We start from the raw sequence: 21,252 nt of genomic DNA on the forward strand, positions 1-21,252 counted from the left end.
ATCTCTTATCAGAGACAAACATTACCTGACTGGTGATGCTGTTTATGAGAGACAAGGTTTCTGGAGCACTCATGTTGGAGTAAACGGCCTTGAAAGTGTCAGCAATTCTGAAACCTAAGTAAAACTCTAATGGAGTAGTGCTATTGGCAGATGCTGTTCCATTTGTTGATGGCCCAATTGAGGCTGTTGCATTTGAAGCCGTTGCATTTGAAGCCGTTGCATTTGGAGCCGTTGCATTTGAAGCCGTTGCATTTGGAGACGTTGCATTTGAAGCCGTTGCATTTGGAGCAGTTGCATTTGATGCTGTTGCATTCGGAGCAGTTGCATTCGGAGCAGTTGCATTTGGAGCCGTTGCATTCGGAGCCTTTGCATTCGGAACTGTTGCATTCGGAGCCGTTGCATTCGGAGCCGTTGCATTCGGAGCCGTTCCATTCGGAGCCGTTGCATTCGGAGACGTTGCATTCGGAGCCTTTGCATTCGGAGCCGTTGCATTCGGAGCCGTTGCATTCGGAGCCGTTGCATTCGGAGCCGTTGCATTCGGAGCAGTTGCATTCGGAGCCGTTGCATTCGGAGCAGTTGCATTCGGAGCAGTTGCATTTGGAGCAGTTGCATTCGGAGCCGTTGCATTCGGAGCCTTTGCATTCGAAGCCGTTGCATTCGGAGCCGTTGCATTCGGAGCCGTTGCATTCGGAGCCGTTGCATTCGGAGCAGTTGCATTTGGAGCAGTTGCATTTGGAGCCGTTGCATTTGGAGCCGTTGCATTCGGAGCCGTTGCATTCGGAGCAGTTGCATTTGGAGCCGTTGCATTCGGAGCAGTTGCATTTGGAGCCGTTGCATTCGGAGCAGTTGCATTTGGAGCCGTTGCATTCGGAGCAGTTGCATTTGGAGCCGTTGCATTCGGAGCAGTTGCATTTGGAGCCGTTGCATTCGGAGCAGTTGCATTTGGAGCCGTTGCATTCGGAGCAGTTGCATTCGGAGCAGTTGCATTCGGAGCTGCTGCATTTAGAGACATTCCATTTACAGGTGGGATTTATGTTTGGGATAAAACAAGGAGGAAAATGTTACAACACACTGGTAGTAATAAACATCCATTACTGTATCATCATTTTCTAAACAAACTCTAAACAAATGGAAGACTGCTGACAGTTTATAATTTTCTGACGTTTAGAGTACTAAACGAATATAAATCCACATGCAGTTCACTCGGCTAGGAGTCTCATGCAGTTGAAGAACATTGATGCTGCTTTTTGCTACTATTTTCCATGGACTTTAATTTGTGAGACCAATGGTAAAGGAATTTGTGAGACCAGTTTTCTCTATTTAGAGGTGTAAGAGTTTTGTCTCTTTCCAGCATTTTGCATGCACAGGCTCATCTATTGTTTTAAAATGTCACTTACTGTATGTAGGGTATTTAAGATACTTTTCAAGAAATGTAATGCATTTGGTCAAATCTAATAATGTGTCATAGTAGTACATGTAATAGTGTGTCAACTTAACTATAAACTATAGTAAAAAATAGTATCAGTGAGGACTGAAATCTGTGACAATGGAAAAATTTCTTCAGGGGAAAAAATCTAAATACTCCTAGTACAGAATCAGTACAAGCCATCACTATGAGGGAAGATTGAAGTTAAAAATGATGACTAAACATACAAATAGGGTGGACTATAATCAATCTTTCTAGATATTGGGCTTTATATTTTTATAGTTCCTCAGAGTAAGACTGCCTTATAGATTACATAAGTGTAGACAATAAAGTAGAGTTAGTAAATGAAGAGCTCATGTGCAAAAGCTGGTAAACACCACATCCTTAGAAAAAATAGGATAGTTATATTGACCTACTGTACTTGCCACTCATTAAATGATTATCGAATTCTTTCGCTTTAAATCTGTTTAAACCCAGCATTAGGCCACTCAGAAATACCAGTTTGTTGGCAGAAAAAACATAGATTTTTTAGCAAAGTCCTCTAAACATTGGACTTGGACTTGAATACTACCCGAATGTGGCAGCCACATGAACCATAGCGCCCCCTAATGTGTGGTTCAGTTTCTTAATTTTAAATTTTCACTTTCATCATTGGCAATGTTTATAGTTGCTTCTTTTAGTGATTTTGCAACTCTTCACGATATGTCTTGTGCACAGAATTGGATTTTTTTAAAGTGGAGGTTTTTGCCAAAAAAGCTTGCAAGCACTTTGAGGGTTGTGCAGCAAAAAACAGTCAAACTTGTTAAATACCAATGGATTGACTAAAGTGACATTTGTAAAAAAAAGTCATTTCATTTACTGAATATTAAACTTTACATTGCCATTAATGTTGGAGTAGACTTTCTTCCAGTATTACATTCACATAAAGTATGTGCAAACAAACACTGACCAGGTGTGGCAGGTGTCGTAACGTTGATGGTGTCATTTCTGATTTTGATGGTCAGGTTTCCATTTGTAGCTGCATCAGTAAGGACTTGTTTAATGTCTGTCGCATTAGGAGCAGTGCCATTGCTATCAAATTGAAGGGCTGAATCTACCACAATAGAGCCATTGCTGACAGGAAACAACCACAGTGAGACACATGCAAATAATACATGAACAAACTACTAAATGAACAAATCATCTGTTAAAATACAAAGCTGCACTGGTGGCCGGTGACTTCTTTTCAAGGCCACACAATGCAAAGCTCGTCACAGCATGTATCTATCTCATCATGTGTGTGTGCTGGGCTTCTGGTGAACCTATGTGCATCATGTGTGAAGTCAAAATAAGTGCCTGCTGCAGAAGCGTCTAAAGGGTTTTTGATAAAAGAGATGCTCGCAGTTGCCAGATGCAGCATGCACTTATTTTGACAAGACACGTGATGCACATGGTTCACATGACGCAACAATACACGAGCAACACACATAAGACTCCGAACACATATTTTGAATTTGCGCCCCTCTGAAAAGCAGTCACCAGCCACCACTGCAAAGCTGTACAAAGTCACCAATCATTCGAATAAGTAAACAATGGGCCAACCAAGCAATATACATGTTTAAAGTAATTTTCTACAATATTATTAGATATTTACCTGAATTTCTTAATAAACATCCGGAGAAATTTAGGAAAACGCTTCTTGTAAAGTGGCTCAATCTACAACAGATTAAAAAATGGATTAAAACAAATATCTGGCTTTACATCTATAAATCTGTTTTACTGTGGTCTTCATTTACAAGCAAATTACTAATTTTAAATCGTTAAACTGTTTTTTTAATCAAATCCACTGCTTTAAAATGAAACCACTGCTACTAAAACTAAATAACGAATAAATAAAATACTTGGTAAATTTTACAATCATCAGAGACAAACATTACCTGAGTGGTGATGCTGTTTATGAGAGTTACGGTTTCTGGAGCATTCATGTCGGAGTAAACGGCCTTGAAAGTGTCAACAATGCTGAAACTTAAGTTAAAACCTAATGGAGTAGTGCTATTGGCATTTGGAGCCGTTGCATTTGGGGCTGTTGCGTGTGGAGCCGTTGCATTCGGAGCAGTTGCATTTGGAGCCGTTGCATTTGGAGCCGTTGCATTTGGAGCAGTTGCATTTGGGGCCGTTGCATTTGGAGCCGTTGCATTTGGAGCAGTTGCATTTGGAGCCGTTGCATTTGGAGCCGTTGCATTTGGAGCCGTTGCATTCGGAGCAGTTGCATTTGGGGCCGTTGCATTTGGAGCTGTTGCATTTGGGGCCGTTGCATTTGGGGCCGTTGCATTTGGAGCCGTTGCATTTGGGGCCGTTGCATTTGGAGCAGTTGCATTTGGAGCAGTTGCATTTGGAGCTGCTGCATTTAGAGACCTCCCATTTACAGGTGGGATTCATGTTTGGGATAAAACAAGGAGGAAAATGTTACAGCACACTGATCCTAATAAACATCCATTACTGTATCATCATTTTGTAAACAAACTCTAAACAAATGGAAGACTGTTGACGGTTATATTTCAAAACGCTCTTGAATACTTTCGCTTTAAATCCGTTTAAACCCAGCATTAGGCCATTCAGAAATACCAGTTTGTTGGCAGAATTCGCTAAGCATAGATTTTTTAGCAATGTCCTCTAAGTGTACAAAAACTTTTTGGATGAAAGAAGGCATGCGAAATGACATTGGATCACATTCAAACTTGTGTCCCTTTTGAGTAATTGGACTTGAATACTACCCGAATGTGGCAGCCACATGAACCATAGCGCCCCCTAATGTGTGGTTCAGTTTCTTTATTTTTACATTTTCACTTTCATCATTGGCAATGTTTATAGTTGCTTCTTTTAGTGATTTTGCAACTCTTCACGATATGTCTTGTGCAAAGAAGTAGATTTTTTTAAAAGTGGAGGTTTTTGCCAAAAAAGCTTGCAAGCACTTCAAGGGTTGTGCAGTAAAAAACTGTCAAACTTGTTTAATACCAATGGATTGACTAAAGTGACATTTGTAAAATAAGGCATTTCAGTTACCGACTGTTAAACTTTACATTGCCATTGATGTTGGAGTAGATTTTCTTCCAGTATTACATTCACATAAAGTATGTGCAAACAAACACTGACCGGGTGTGGCAGGTGCCGTAACGTTGATGGTGTCATTGCTGATTTTGATGGTCAGGTTTCCATTTGCAGCTGCATCAGTAAGGACTTGCTTCACGTCTGACACATTAGGAGTAGTGCCATTGCTGTCAAATTGAAGGGCTGAATCTACCACAACAGAGCCACTCCTGACAAGAAACAACCACAGTGAGACAGGTGCAAATAATAAATGAAAAAACTACTAAATGAACAAATCATCTGTTAATACAAAGCTGTGCAAAGTCACCAATCATTCTGCTAAGTAAACAATAGACCAACCAACCAATATACATGTTTAAAGTAATTTTCTACAATAGGATTTACCTGAATTTCTTAATAACCATCCGGAGAAACTTTGGAAAACGCTTCTTGTAAGCTGGCTCAATCTACAACAGATTGAAAAACAGATTAAAACAAATATCTGGCTTTACATCCATAAATCTGTTTTACTGTGGTCTTCATTTACAAGCAAACTACTCATTTTAAACAATTTAACTGTATTTTTATTGAATCCACTGCTACTTAAACTAAATAAACAAATAAATTAAATACTGGGGAAATCTAACAATCTCTTATCAGAGACAAACATTACCTGACTGGTAATGCTGTTTATGAGAGTTACGGTTTCTGGAGCACTCATGTCGGTGTAGACGGTCTTAAAAGTCTGATCAATGCTGAAACTTAATTTCAATTCTACTGGAGTAGTGCTATTGGCAGAGGCAGTTGCATTTGGACCCATTGCATTCGGAGCCGTTGCATTCGGAGCCGTTGCATTCGGAGCCGTTGCATTCGGAGCAGTTGCATTCGGAGCAGTTGCATTCGGAAACGTTGCATTTGGGGCAGTTGCATGTGGCGCCGTTGCATTTGGAGCCGTTGCATTCAGAGCAGTTGCATTTGGGGCAGTTGCATTTGGAGCCGTTGCATTTGGGGCCGTTGCATTCGGAGCAGTTGCATTTGGGGCAGTTGCATTTGGAGCCGTTGCATTTGGAGCTGCTGCATTTAGAGACATCCCATTTACAGGTGGGATTCATGTTTGGGATAAAACAAGGAGGAAAATGTTACAGCACACTGGTAGTAATAAACATCCATTACTGTATCATCATTATCTAAACAAACTCTAAACAAATGGAAGACTGCTGACAGTTTATAATTTTCTGACGTTTAGAGTACTAAACGAATATAAATCCACGAGCAGTTCACTCGGCTAGGAGTCTCATGCAGTTGAAGAATATTGACGCTGCTTTTTGCTACCATTTTCCATGGACTTTAATTTGTGAGACCAATGGTAATGGAATTTGAGAGACCAGTTTTCTCTATTTAGAGGTGTAAGAGTTTTGTCTCTTCCAGCATTTTCCATGCACAGGCTCATCTATTGTTTTAAAATGTCCCTTACAGTATGTAGGATATTTAAGATACTTTTCAAGAAATCTGTATTTGGTAAAATGTAATAATGTATCATAGTAGTACATGTAAATATTTTCACTGAGAACTGAAATCTGTGACAATGGTAACATTTCTTTAGGGGGAAAAAATCTAAATACTCCTAGTACAGAATCAGTACAAGCCATCACTATGAGGGAAGATTGAAGTTTAAAATGGTAACTAAACATACAAATAGGGTTGACTATAATCAATCTTTCTAGATATTGGGCTTTATATTTTTATAGTTCCTCAGAGTAAGACTGCCTTATAGATTACATAAGTGTAGACAATAAAGAAGAGTTAGTAAATGAAGAGCTCATGTGCAAAAGCTGGTAAACACCACATCCTTAGAAAAAAATGGACAGTTATATTGACCTACTGTTCTTGCCACGTATTAAATGATTATCGAATTCTTTCGCTTTAAATCTGTTTAAACCCAGCATTAGGCCACTCAGAAATACCAGTTTGTTGGCAGAATTCGCTAAGCATAGATTTTTTTAGCAAAGTCCTCTAAGTGTACAAAAACTTTTTGGATGAAAGAAGGCATGCGACATGACATTGGATCACATTCAAACTTGTGTCCCTTTTGAGTACTTGGACTTGAATACTACCCGAATGTGGCAGCCACATGAACCATAGCGCCCCCTAATGTGTGGTTCAGTTTCTTAATTTTTACATTTTCACTTTCATCATTGGCAATGTTTATAGTTGCTTCTTTTAGTGTTTTTGCAACTCTTCACGATATGTCTTGTGCAAAGAAGTAGATTTTTGTGTGGAGGTTTTTGCCAAAAAAGCTTGCAAGCACTTCGAGGGTTGTGCAGCAAAAAACTGTCAAACTTGTTAAATACCAATGGATTGACAAAAGTGACATTTGTAAAAAAAGTCATTTCAGTTACTGACTATTAAACTTTACATTGCCATTGATGTTGGAGTAGATTTTCTTCCAGTATTACATTCACATAAAGTATGTGCAAACAAACACTGACCGGGTGTGGCAGGTGTCGTAACGTTGATGGTGTCATTTCTGATTTTGATGGTCAGGTTTCCATTTGCAGCTGCATCAGTAAGGACTTGCTTCACGTCGGTTGTATTAGGAGTAGTGCCATTGCTGTCAAATTGAAGGGCTGAATCTACCACAACAGAGCCACTCCTGACAAGAAACAACCACAGTGAGACACGTGCAAATAATAAATGAACTAACTACAAAATGAACAAATCATCTGTTAAAATACAAAGCTGTGCAAAGTCACAAATCATTCCGATAAGTAAACAATATACCAACCAACCAAATATACATGTTTAAAGTAATTTTCTACAATAGGATTTACCTGAATTTCTTAATAACCATCCGGAGAAACTTTGGAAAACGCTTCTTGTAAGCTGGCTCAATCTATAACAGATTGAAAAACAGATTAAAACAAATATCTGGCTTAACATCCATAAATCTGTTTTACTGTGGTCTTCATTTACAAGCAAACTACTCATTATAAACAATTTAACTGTATTTTTATTGAATCCACTGCTACTTAAACTAAATAAACTAATAAATTAAATACTGGGGAAATCTAACAATCTCTTATCAGAGACAAACATTACCTGACTGGTAATGCTGTTTATGAGAGTTACGGTTTCTGGAGCACTCATGTCGGTGTAGACGGTCTTAAAAGTCTGATCAATGCTGAAACTTAATTTCAATTCTACTGGAGTAGTGCTATTGGCAGAGGCAGTTGAATTTGGAGCCGTTGCATTTGGAGCCGTTGCATTTGGAGCCGTTGCATGTGGAGCCGTTGCATTTGGGGCCGTTGCATTTGGGGCCGTTGCATTTGGGGCCGTTGCATTTGGAGCCGTTGCATTTGGGGCCATTGCGTGTGGAGCTGTTGCATTTGGAGCCGTTGCATTTGGGGCCGTTGCATTTGGGCCTGTTGCATGTGGGGCACTTGAATTTGGGGCCGTTGCATTTGGGGCCATTGCATGTGGGGCCGTTGCATTTGGAGCTGTTGCATTTGGGGCCGTTGCATTTGGGGCCGTTGCATTTGGGGCCGTTGCATTTGGGGCCGTTGCATGTGGGGCAGTTGAATTTGGGGCTGTTGCATTTGGGGCCGTTGCATTTGGAGCTGTTGCATGTGGGGCCGTTGCATTTGGAGCCGTTGCATTTGGGGCCGTTGCATTAGGAGCCGTTGAATGTGGAGCTGTTGCATTTGAAGCCGTTGCATTTTGGGCTGCTGCATTTAGAGACATCCCATTTACAGGTGGGATTCATGTTTGGGATAAAACAAGAAGGAAAATGTTACAGCACACTGACCGTAATAAACATCCATTACTGTAGCATCATTATCTAAACAAACTCTAAACAAATGGAAGACTGCTGACGGTTCATATTTTTTGTAGTTTAGAGAACTAAACAAATATCAATCCATGTGTAACTCACTCCACTAAGAGTCTCATGCCATTGTAGTATATGGAAGTTGCCTTTTGCTAGTATTTTCCCTGGAGTTTGATTAATTTGTCCAGTTTTATTTAGAGGTTTAAGAGTTTACCCTTTTCCAGCATTTTGCATGCACAGGCTCATCTATTGTTTTGAAATGTCACTTACTGTATATGTAGAAATTAGGTTTTGTAAATAAAGTGTAGCGATCTTAACTGTAAACTACATCAAAAATCTAGACACTTTGTATAAAGCACCCACTATGATGGAAGATGAACAGTTAAACCAGTAACAAAACATACAAACAGGATTGACTGTTATCTTTCCAGTAATTGGGCTTTCTATTTTTATAGTTCCTCAGGGTACTTGATAGATTACTTAAGTTTAGACAACAACAAAGAGTTAAAGGTATAGCGGAAGATTTTCCAGATTTTTTTCAAAGAACCGCCCCTCCACTTTAAAAAAAAGGCGCATGCACAACACTCTACTAGCTCCCGAGAGGGAACGCCTATTAAACGTGTGCACGAGAGAGAGCATGCACGAGCCTCTTCTCTTCGCTCTGTTTACAAGTTGCTTCAGGCATGGCTCATACATTGAGATGTTTACTGTGTCTGCGCGGTCCATGACTTGTGCCAGGGCTAGCATCGCTAATCATTGCTTACATCAACTTTTACCAGCAGTGATTTTAAATGGATTTCTCCAAATAGCATGCCAAACTTTACCTGTCAAGGAGAATTTTGCGTGGGAAGCCCAACCTGTGCTTTTAGCGCACCAGCGTGTGAAATATTCTCCCAAAACACTCTGGTCTTGTTTCTTTCTTAAGAGGCTTTTCTCTTCTTGTCATGCAATTCGTAGACACTTTTTCTCTTGCGAACCTCAGACATTTTGAAAAAACACGGTGAGAACGCTAGCTTACCACACATATACACCTCAAAGTGTGCATGTGCAGAAAGCGAACCTAGGGACAAGCACGTACGAGGGCCTTATGTCAACATGTCATTAGAGTGATTGACAACTGGGATGACCAATAGTCTTGATGATCCACCCGGAAAAAGAAAATCTTCCGCTATAACTTTAATAAATTACAAATATACATTTGCTATTTTTCTTGATTAACTAGTCTTATTGCTATTTTTGTGAATGTTTATGAAAGCATTATTATGTGCAAACACACACTGACCAGGTGATGGAGGTGCTGTAACATTGATAGTGTTATTGCTGATTTTGAGGTTCACATTTCCAGCTGCAACTGCATCAATAAGGAGTTGCCTTACATTTGTCTCATTGGGGCTAGTGCCATTGTTGTTAAACTGAAGTGCTCCATTTGTCACAATGGAGCCATTCCTGAAGGGGAACAACCACAGTGAAACGCATGCGAATGTACCATGTAATTAAACCGTATTTACAGTGTACCTATTTGTAAAAAAAGACTTTGATTAGCTTGCGTTTGATCAGGGTTGGAGCTAAACTCTGCAGTGCTCCGGCCCTCCAGGGTAAGATTTGGGGAACCCTGCTGTATACAGTTGATATCTACAAGCTACGTCGGCAAATAAATATAACGGCACATCACTTTTATTTTAGTACACTGTAAAAAAATCCGTAAGAATTACAATGTTATTACTAATATGCTTTTAAGGCAAGTACAATAAAATAGCAACTTATTCCCTATTTACCAGGTTTTACCAACATTTACCAGGTTTTACCAACATTTGCGGGCATATTTAAATTGTTGCTTTGCAATCGGATATGCTTGACTCTGAAACTCTTGTTAAAAGCTTTTTATTTGAAATTACACAATAATGACAACAAAGCAGCACGCTATTTGTTCATTTTTAATAGGTGTTATCAATGGTAGAATAAAACTTTGCAACATGACGTAAATACAAGCATTTTAGCCAAATATAATTTATGCAATGTCAAACCAGAATAAAAACAGCAGATGGGTATCCAGCTCACGCTTAAGCAAACTAAATTTATAACAAGAGGTGAACAAAACACCACTTTAATTTACAGCATGAAAAGGTTATTGTTACCTGTAAATACACAGAACAAGGGGGTAACAAGCACCACTTTACAGCCAACAAACCTAAAGCCGAAAGTATACTAGGGACGTCCGCGTATGCGCGCCGTCCGCATGACGTCATTTTCGTCATCGAGAGGGTCCGCGGCCGGCCGCGCGGACCGTCCGCGTGCAGCCCAAAATTTGAGACCGCGCGGACAGTGCGCGTACAGTCCGCGTACAACAGCGCATGCGCGTGAAACTATTTAGACAGTGCATTCCACTATAAACAATTATACAAAGGAAACAGACAGCATTTGCACACACACTATGGTTTTTCTTCTTTAACTTTTACTTCTTCAAAGAACAGAAAGCTCTGGAGCATGTTTGTTTGATTCCTGTTCTTTGTTGTCTTGTTGTTTGTTCTAAACTGTGTTTGCAATGGTGGATGAGTTACTTTTCTTCACCTACCATAATGTTTTAATGTACTGTAAATGTCGCCAAATCAGTGCTGCCCTGACAGCCTGTTAGACTAATAATTTGAATAAGAAATCATTTGTATTGCGTATAGTGTCGAACGCGGCCATCCGCGTGTAGCTGCGGGGAGTATACTCGAAAAGCTGCGCGGACGCGTGCGGAAAAAAAGTATACCGCGGCCTTAAGAGTTACCTGGTAAATTCACAAAACAAGGGGGTAACAAGCACCACTTTAATTTACAGCCTGCAAACCTACGAGTTACCTGGTAAATTCACAGAACAAGCACCACTTTAATTTAAAGCCTGCAAACCTAAGAGTAACCTGGTAACTTCTCCTCACATATACAGATCAAAGTGGTACAAGTTGCTATTATTTTTATTGTACTTGCCTTAAAGGGGGCAGAAAATGAAAAACCATTTTTACCTTGTCTTTGTTGAATAATGGTAGTCTACCCGCATTCACGAACATACAAAAAGTGCTAGACATGCTAAACATCTCAGTCTCATAGTAATTCCTCTTTTAGAAATGTCAGCCAGGAAACATCCCAATCTGAAAAACGGATGCTTATGACATCACAGGCATCTAACTGCCCCTCTACTTTAAAATAATTGGCTAAATTTTTTGAGTGGCAGCAAAGTCAGCCAATCAGTAATGAGATTGCAAGTTAAGCCAGTAGGGGGAGCCAAATAGGTGCAAAACCACTTGTTTAAAATCCCCCACCCTAAAAGAGCTATCTGAGAGAGGTTTTTAGGAAGCTGACAGACCCAAACAAAAAAAAATTTGTCTACATGTCACATCACAGAACAAGGATAAATACCCCGTTCAATCATTCTATGTCAACTATAAAACACAGATAATCAAATGTCAGCTACTGCACTTTTGCTATTATAAAATAACTAAATAAAAGTGATATGCTGTTATATTTGCAGATGTGGCTCATAGACATTGACTGTATACAATACACATTCATCAGGTAAGTAGCGATATGAAAAAAAAATTTAAATAACAAAACATCAATAGACCATATTACCCAGAGGTCATACTTACCACGTAATATTACAATAGGTACCCTGTAGTTATAAAATACTTAGAATATAAGTAATGTATAATTTTCCATATTCTTTCCCCCTTTTTACCCCAGATCTTAACCTATTGTTCCCACATACCTACAAGTATGTAGGCTACTGTAGAGGTACTCTGTTGTTATAAATAGGTACGCTGTAAATTTGGTTTAACTACGCGGTACATTGCTGGTCATAATATAAAGTGTTACCAAATATTTACCTGAATTCCCGAATCAACAATCTTTGGAAGTTTGGAAAACGGCTTTTGTAAACTGGCTCAATCTACAAGATTGAAAAACAGATTAAGACACAGTTCCCAGTCAACACGTGATATCACACCAGATCACAGCTACGTCACATCATTCTCATACCATGATAATTCACAGTGTGAGCTATATGTGAGCTCATTTTGTTTTAACAATTTTGAGCAGGTTAAAAGGTACAACACAAGTGGGGCATTCTACTTCCTATTTCTCACCAGGAAAAGGTGGATACTGGAGGATCACAGGACCATGTGAGGTCATGTACACTCACAGTGAGCTCATATTATGTTCACGATGTGAGGTCATGGTACAATCACAGTGAGCTCATACTATGGTCATGATGTGAGATCATGGTACACTCACAGTGAGCTCATACTATGGTCATGATGTGAGGTCGTTCTACACTCACAGTGAGCTCATACTATGGTCATAATTTTAGGGGAACGGCGCACTCATTCTGTTATAGCAGGACAGCACACATGTCTGAAAAATGTTGGCCTAAGAGTAGAACTTAGTCTTAGCTATAATTTCTAAGAAATATTATAGGAATGATCATAGGATCAAATTTAGGACACTTTCTACACAGCATTTTATACAACCATATACAAGGGTGTCATGCACCAATTTTTATAAGGGGTGTGCATAGCTCAGAAATTTGTTCATACACAGACATCAAACAAAATATTATAGAGCTTTCAGTCTTTTCCATGGCACTCACATTTCTAACAATCTGAAAACCCCTGCTTTCATGCAAAAACTCCAAAATAAAAGTGTTGACTAACTTTCATATCAAAACTATTTAATCGGAATAATGACATATTGGTATCATATTTACATCTGAAATGGCATGTTTTATTTATTTAATTTTTAATAAATTACTTGTTTAATTGTGTCATTAATGCATTTTGCACAACTGCATTATCCTATAAAATTAATGTAATTTTAAATCCATAAAGTATATAAACGCCAAAATGACATAAGCTATAGTCATGTGATTGATTTTAATGTTCAATAATGATTGAAAAATATTTGTAGATAAAATTATTAGAGGAACGCATTATTGCATCAAATTTTACCTCATATGTGAGCATGTGTGATTCTGGGCCTCCATGAACTCTGGCGAACTTTGGCGTTGTACCAAGAAGATGAATCTAGAAATCTACTTATATAACGTTGAGACTGTCACTTTTTAAACCATACATTTTCTACACAGAGGAGGTTAACTGCACATTACCGTTCTCGGGTTTGGAAATGTTGTGAGCGTTTCTAACACGTTTTAATTCCTCAGATAGCAAAATGCAGCAGCAACAGCAAAGAGCCCGTGAGCGCACTCAGACGCTGATGACGTCGGCGACTGCACTGTCTGCAGCACCTGCCGTCAGAATAAAGTAATGTAACACGATGGAACGGCAGCACAGAAATGATTATATTGTGCATATTAAACAGATTTAAAGACAAATAACAGAAAAATGGATGCTTCTTTGATTTTGAGGTTGCATGCAAAATCCATTTGGCTCAAAAAACCACGGGGCCACTGCACCCTCAGTTTGAATGGGCATGACGCCTCTGGCCATATACATGGTTTAATGTTTATACAAAATAATAAACTGTCAGATATGTTTTGTCCAAGCATTGTGGCCTAGTGGTTAGAGAGTCAGACTTGTGTGTAACCCAGAGGTTGGTGGTTTGATTCCCACGGCTGGCAGGCAGTGATTGATTGTTGGGGTGTTGCCATGTGTGTGGATGGCTTCACTACTCAGTGGTGGGGTTAAACGAAGAGACAATCATTTCTCTTTCACTTTTTTATTGTCCGTATCATTTGCAATTAAATGCTCACGTCTCTGCGACATGTTTCTGATTCACTAGTTCGCTTGCGCATTCAGTCTATTGAATGATAGTAAAATGAACTTTGGCTTGCTGTCCTCAAAAGGAACTCGAACTCGAGACTCGGCTCGAGCCCCAAGTTCAGAACCCCCCCCATTGTAACACTGAGCAGATAGAGAAAAAGGCAAGATAAAGGAGGAGAATTGGGGAGGAGGAGGGATGCCAGATGAATCGTCAATGTGAGGCGTGGAGATTAACTCGCTTAAATAGGCTCTCGAGATGATTGACAGGACTGAATGTTTTAGGCTCCTCCCGAACCTACGTTTAGAACTTCATTTAGCAAACGCTAGAATATTAGTTGTCTGAGCGACATCTGGTACTTTTCATACCATGTGCTTTATGGGTAGTATGAGCTCACAGTAAGTGTGCAGTGACCTCATATCGTGACCTTAATATATGAGCACACCATGAGTGCGCAGTGTGGATACAATTTTAGATCACTGTGACCCACACATTGTGACAACATTATGAGGATCTTGTGAGCTCATGGTGACTTCACTGAGAGATCAAATTGTTGACTGGGTATGACAGATATCCATCTTACTTTACGTCCATAATTGTATTAAACTCTGTATTTCATTTACTAGCGAACTACTCATTCTAAACTATCTAACCGTTTTTTAACAGTCAAACTGATTGCGTTGGAATAAGGCTACTACTACTAAAAAAAATTATCAATTAATTAATCTTACAATCTCTTACGAGAGACAAAAAATTACCTGAGTGGTGATGTTGCTTATCAGAGATAAGGTTTCTGGAGCGCTCATATTGGAGTAGACGGTCTGGAAAGTGTCGGCAATGCTGAAACTTATTTTAATCTCTCTAGGTGGAGCAGTGATGTTGCCAGAGGATTGCCCATTACCAGGCACGGGTAGAATTCCTATTTAGGATAAAAGAAGGTGGTGATTTAACATATGAGGATGGACTAAACCAGGAATTTTTAAACTATGGGTCAGGACCCACTTGTGGTTCACACATTGGTGGGTCGCGCAAGGTCGCTTGGCTACTATGATTTTGATATTTATTTTGATAGTTATTTTAATACTGCAATTACACTTATATTTATTTCATAAAATGACAAGTAAAGTAAAAACGACTCAATTGTAAGAGAAAAATGTGTGTTTTGCTCATATTTACATTTAAAAAGGTTGGTAAAATGTAGAGTAGACCTACTCTGTAATTTGTGCAGTTCCCCAGGCTACAAGACGCTTGACATACCTTTTGTGTTAAACAACTGTGAATGTTGGTATGACATTTATACAGCAAAATTGTCACCTGAGACCTGCAGAACTGCATATATTGTTATCTTTACTTAACAGAAAGTAGGGTGTGTCAAATGAGGCAGACAGACGAAATGTGTAATGCCTACCCTGTGAAAATCGTGCAATACATACGCCAAATTCCAATTTGGCATGCATATGATACGCCCGTTCTTCCCATTCACTTAAACGGCGCATCTTTTGTCGTTTCATTTATTGGTTTCTCAAATGTTTTCTGTTTTTTTTAAACCATTTTCGCTTAGGTTTAGAGTTAGATTTGAGATTTGTTTAAGAAGGTATTTAATATACAGGTTTCTTCATGTTTTTGTCTATTTTTAAGCCATCGTCGCTTGGAGTTGGGGTTAGAATTGGGGATTGCGTTAGGATGTAATTTTTATGTAACAAAAAGTTGTTCTAACCCTAAGCCAAATTATACTCAAACTCTCTGGTATTCATTTTAACAATAAAAAATTGAAAATAATAATAATAATAGTTTTAATAATTTAATATCTTTTAAATTTAATTGAATTGCTTTATATTGCAGATGCTAAAGAGTGATTTGGTATTGTGACAAGATACTTACCGATTAGGCACAGAACAGCAAATATAATCCTCCACTCCATTGCTCTGTTGTTTTAGTAATATCCTTAAAAAGACATAGAAAAGTTTATTATCAAACACATTCCTAATCAGTGGCGTGTACAGACCCACGCATGGGCGAAAGGACAAAACGGATTTTTCTTTCTTTTGCCAACGCTGATACAGATGCGTAACACATCAGTAAATCAAAAATCCCTAAATATTAATAAATATATACTTTTATTTTTTCCGAAACAAAATGAAAATAAGGCAAGTTGTGTTATGTTAAAATTATATTCAATATGGTTGATATTTAAAACCAGTTTTTTTTATTGATAAAAGATAAGATAAAAATTAGTTTACTGTGGTTTACCACAAATTAACAGCTTTTGTTATAGTAACCTCGACTTTACCATGTTATTTTCTTTTACTATAATAAAACACGGATTTTTAAAATAAACGAAAATATAGGCTAAAACATAAATGTTTAATTTAAAAGAAAACTAATACTCACTGGACTGGTAGTATTGAAAAAAGCACCCGAGGACTTTCTAATCATATTATTAAACTGACTTGGATAAAACAAATCGAATATTGTTCGTCAAAAATACGGTAGCAATCAAGATCAACTTTTATTGTAATTAATTAAGCTTAACTCGCACGCCGCCACATTTATTTCATTTTTTAAAACACATTTACATGTTTCTTATTACCTGTCATTCAGCTCGTGATGTAGCCGATGCGGTTCAGACACTGCGGTTTAGTCCTGTTAAAAACTCTCACTTGTGTTTAAGTTCATGCGCTGCCGCGCACACGGGTCGGCAGTACCGCATTAAGACATCTTTTATCACGCATCTTTCAACTATTTTTTCTAGTTTGTTATTAAAATTTTGTATTATCATTGTTCTTAGCGGCAAGGGTAACATGTTTTATTTATTATTACTACTACTTTTATAATTATTTACAATATGAGCAGAGGGGCACATTTTCAATTTAAACAAAATGGAAAGATCTTTGCTATGTATAACAAAGAGGCACTATATTAACAGGTTAAATAAAACATTATGATATATTCAATATCACAAAGTGATAAAAAAATATTCACACATATTGTAGAAATCAGCACAAAAATATTACAAAACTTTTTTATGAAAAATAATAAAGTGTGTGGGTAGGCTATACCATCATTACAATAGTAGTTATATTCAGCACAATCCAAAACTTTTTTAATTACAAATATGTACATGTAATAAAAAATATATTTTTTAGCTTACTTTAGAAAAGTCAACAATCTCGGCTAATCCAAAGGCAGTTCTTTGAGGGTGAAGACAAGTTAAATAAATGGCAATCTGTAATGCAGAGTATCAGTCAAGTGAGCTGGTATTTAAAGTGTCATGTTTTTACCTTTTTTAAGACAAGAATGGACCAATGACAGCTCAGCTGTGAGACAGTTGACAGACTTGATGAACAATGTCAAATGTCAATGAGGACAATGAGCACAGTCTACTGTGTGCTTACCATACTTCATCAAAATACCTTCTTTTGTGTTCAACAGAATAAAGAAACGTATATAGGTATAGAAAAACATGAGAGTAAATGATAACAGAATTTTAACGCCATGGTACGCTGTATGACATCCTGCTCCAAAATAACCGAACATAAATAACACTGAATCATATCACTACAAAACATCAAGAATGCAGCAGACAGGTTGCATTTTTCACGTCTCCAAAAGGTCATATAAAACAATAAATGTGTTAGATAAGGTGCAATACCAAGAACCATTTTGACCAGCCATTTAAAGGTTCTTAAAATAACCATGTCTTTCTTATCTTTTTATTTTTTATCTTTTGATTTCTTCAGGGGTATATATAAGATAGCAAAAAGTTTATTTCACCAACGTTTCGGAACAAAGCCTTTGTCAAGGTATAATTTCGCACTGAGTACAGCGAGCATAAATAGACGATCCTTAACAAGTGAATACAATTAATCCCATTTAAATATACAATCAATCAATTAATCATTCTAAGAAAGCTGTCAAATAGAACAGGACAAGAATAAATTCACAACAATATCATCCAACATCTGTCAATAGAAAACATTAAAGGCGGAGTGCACAATGTTTGAAAAACGCTTTGTAAAAAGGAGTCGGGCGGATTACCAAAACACACTTGTAGCCAATCAGCAGTAAGGGGCGTGTCTACTAACCGACATCCTTGCCAGGGTTGCGTATGTGTGGGGCGGCTCTATCAAAAGAAGGTCCAGATTCTATTGGGGTAGGGGCGTGTATGTTTAGGGGATTTCAAATATTAACATTGGCTTTCAAACATTGTGCACTCCACCTTTAATAGAAAACAGGTTGAATCAAAATCGACATTTAGACCATGAGGAGCAAGAGTTCTTTATTTATGTATCAGTAAGCTTTAGGTTTAAGTAAAATATGATCAAGATCTCCACCTCTCCTCGATGAAGGAACTCGCCCGTTACCTACATAAAGTAGTGAAGCAATGGGATAGTTAGACTCAACAAAATGTGCAGCAAATAGTTCATTTTTATGCATTGATTACTTAAAGGACCTTCATGGACCTTTTGCAGCCAAAAATGGTTTTCTATGGCATCTGTAGTCCACATGTAGTTCCTTTATTGTTATGAGTGTTAACTTTAAACTATTATCACATTATTTTATATTTTGTTTTTTTATTAATGCCGGCTTTAATACCTCAAACACTTTAAATGCCCTAGGAGGCAGAAGGGCAATTTCTCCAAGGCACTTTCTCCAAAAGTGAAATTGACCTTCCTGAAGAGCTTAAAGGAACAGTATGTAGGATTGTGGCCAAAACTGGTATTGCAATCACAAAACTTGTGGCTAAAACTGGTACTGCAATCACACAGCTGGTGGCCAATACACAAAATGACAACATAAACATCAGTTGAGGGCTGCAACTACACTTTTTAAATGACAATATCCTGGCCAGAACACTGTTGTCAGTGATATAAGTATTTGAAATGAAAATGATTTCTTAATGTCTAGTGACATATCAGGGCCATTTGATGATTAATTGATATTCATTTCTTACATACCGGTACTTTAACTACCACCACACTAATCAAACACAGGATTACTTAAGCATTAGAGGCAGGTGTATTGAAGCAGCTCGGGATAAAGGCAGCTCTATAGTGACATTTAAACAGTCTGATGAGAAATGTATCCTGTTTACACAGACCTAGTTAAAAAAACCTAAAAGTAGGCTTTACAATGTCTTTAAACGTATAGAGCCGCCCAGTGGTGGCCAGTGACTTCTTTTTTGAAAGTCCCAAATGGCACACTCCGAACTTGTGGTCCTTCTCAGAGTCCACACTTTGATGACATCATGTAGTGCAGACTTTAGGGACCCTTTATGCGAAGTCCACGTGGGTGCACCGGAGTCGTATTTTGGGACAGACTGGAGCATCACACCTGAAATAGGTAGTGAAGTTGACCGTCAGTGTAAACTCCTCCATTCCGTCGACTGATTGTTCTGATTGCCCTTTCGCAAGGACTTCTGGGTTGGTAAAGTGCACGAAGCCTGCTGCAGTGCGGGCTTCGCTGAAAACCGCGTCAAGGGGGCAAAGGGGGCGCTAATGAGCACACTTCAAAGCGTAAAATTGACAGATGGGACACCCTACGGACTCGTAGACTAAGCCACGAGACCGAAAGTCCACAAGTGCGCCATTTGGGACAGGGCCTGTTTTTGGCGAGTCATGTAAACTTATGTGCGTCACGTGTGATGTCAAAATATGAGCCTGCTGCAGACGCGTGTAAAGGGTTTATGATAAAAAGAGACGCTCACATTTGCCAGATACTCGCTAAATCTCATGTGTAATCAGAGTTTAGTGTTAAGTTAGTGTCTTGCGTTTTGTTTTGTTTTTATACTAGCATCTCTTTTATCATAAATCCTTTTGACGCGTGTGCAGCAGGCACGTATTTTGACAAGATGCATGATGCACATGGTTCACATGACACCCTGAACCCATATTTTGAATTTGCACACCTTGGAAGAGAAGTCACCGGTCGCCACTGGATCAATGAAAACCAAACCTCTGGTTTAGCAGAACTAAGATTTTTTTCAATGTTGCTCTCCACAGAGATCGCCAAGGCTATAAGAAGATCAGTAACAACCTGAAACTGAGTTACAGAACAGTGACCAGGGTCATACAGTTTTTTTTAGTTTTTTTTTTAGATGGTTTTCACTCAGAACAGGACTCGCAAGGGTTGAATATATACTTAAACAAAATAATTTCTATATAAAGTCATAAAATCATCCTACATAATGTAAAGAACATTCTGTGAAAATATAAACTTGATATATTTAACATTGACAGAGTAATATCATGTCAGTGATTGAAATCATAGTGAAATAAATACTTGAAATCAAACTGTGATGCTTTTTATCTCACAATAAGATTTGAGACTAGTCTCATTTTCACAGACAGTCTTAGTAACACTGTATACTTAAGCTGTTTCACACGAAAAATTGTAACATTTAAAAACGGGGTGGCACAGTGGCTCAGTGTTGTCTCACAGCAAGAAGTTCTCTGGTTTGAGCCTCAGGTGACCTTTCAGTGTGGAGTTTGCATGTTCAGCCTGTGTCAGCGTGGGTTTACTCTGGGTGCTCTGGTTTCCTCCCACAGGCCAAAAACATGCAAGTTAAGCAATTTGGAGATGCCAAAGTGTCTGTATTAAAGGCCTTGAGTATTTAATTGTGTGTATAGTTAGATGTTTTTCAGCCATCCAGTAGATGGCAGCATATTCATGTGAATTTATGTTGCAGCAGCCTCATGGCTGAACTGCATGGAGGGTTAAGATGTTATGTCCTTGGTTCCTGCATTTTGCCAGAATTTCCTGGTGATTCGTGAAGTAGTTTCAGTCAGTTTGTGTCAATGACGAAATTTTAGTTGTTAAAACTAGATCTAAAATTACTTATGGCACTTGTAATTAGATGTTTAAGTTTGTTAATATGATAAGTTGTTTTGACCAGCTATTTAAGCACTAATGGTATGGATTTTGAGTTAATTCTGTTTAATGGACTAGTCATGCTGAAGCTGTTGATTAGTGTATTATACTTACAGTATCTGTCATCTTAAATGTGCTCTGTTGCAGTTACTAATAATTAATTTACTGTGTTTTGTTTAGAACACTGAAACCTACTTGTACCTATCTTCTGTTCAAGTTTAACCCTGTATGCCATACCGTGATGTTGTTATTAATACCTTGGAAGGAAGTAAATTGATGCTTGAATCCTGATGCTTCTTAACAGTGTCTGTCCC

General features: G+C 38.3%; 1 protein-coding gene across 1 annotated transcript in view; it reads left to right on the top strand.

Moving 5' to 3' along the window:
• Positions 1 to 21,252, top strand: part of LOC135785885 (adipose-secreted signaling protein-like) — a 260,005-nt gene that overhangs the window by 70,813 nt on the left and 167,940 nt on the right. The gene's annotated exons all lie outside the window — the stretch shown is intronic.

Source organism: Paramisgurnus dabryanus, chromosome 4, assembly GCF_030506205.2.
Source record: "Paramisgurnus dabryanus chromosome 4, PD_genome_1.1, whole genome shotgun sequence".
Taxonomy (NCBI): Eukaryota; Metazoa; Chordata; class Actinopteri; order Cypriniformes; family Cobitidae; genus Paramisgurnus; species Paramisgurnus dabryanus.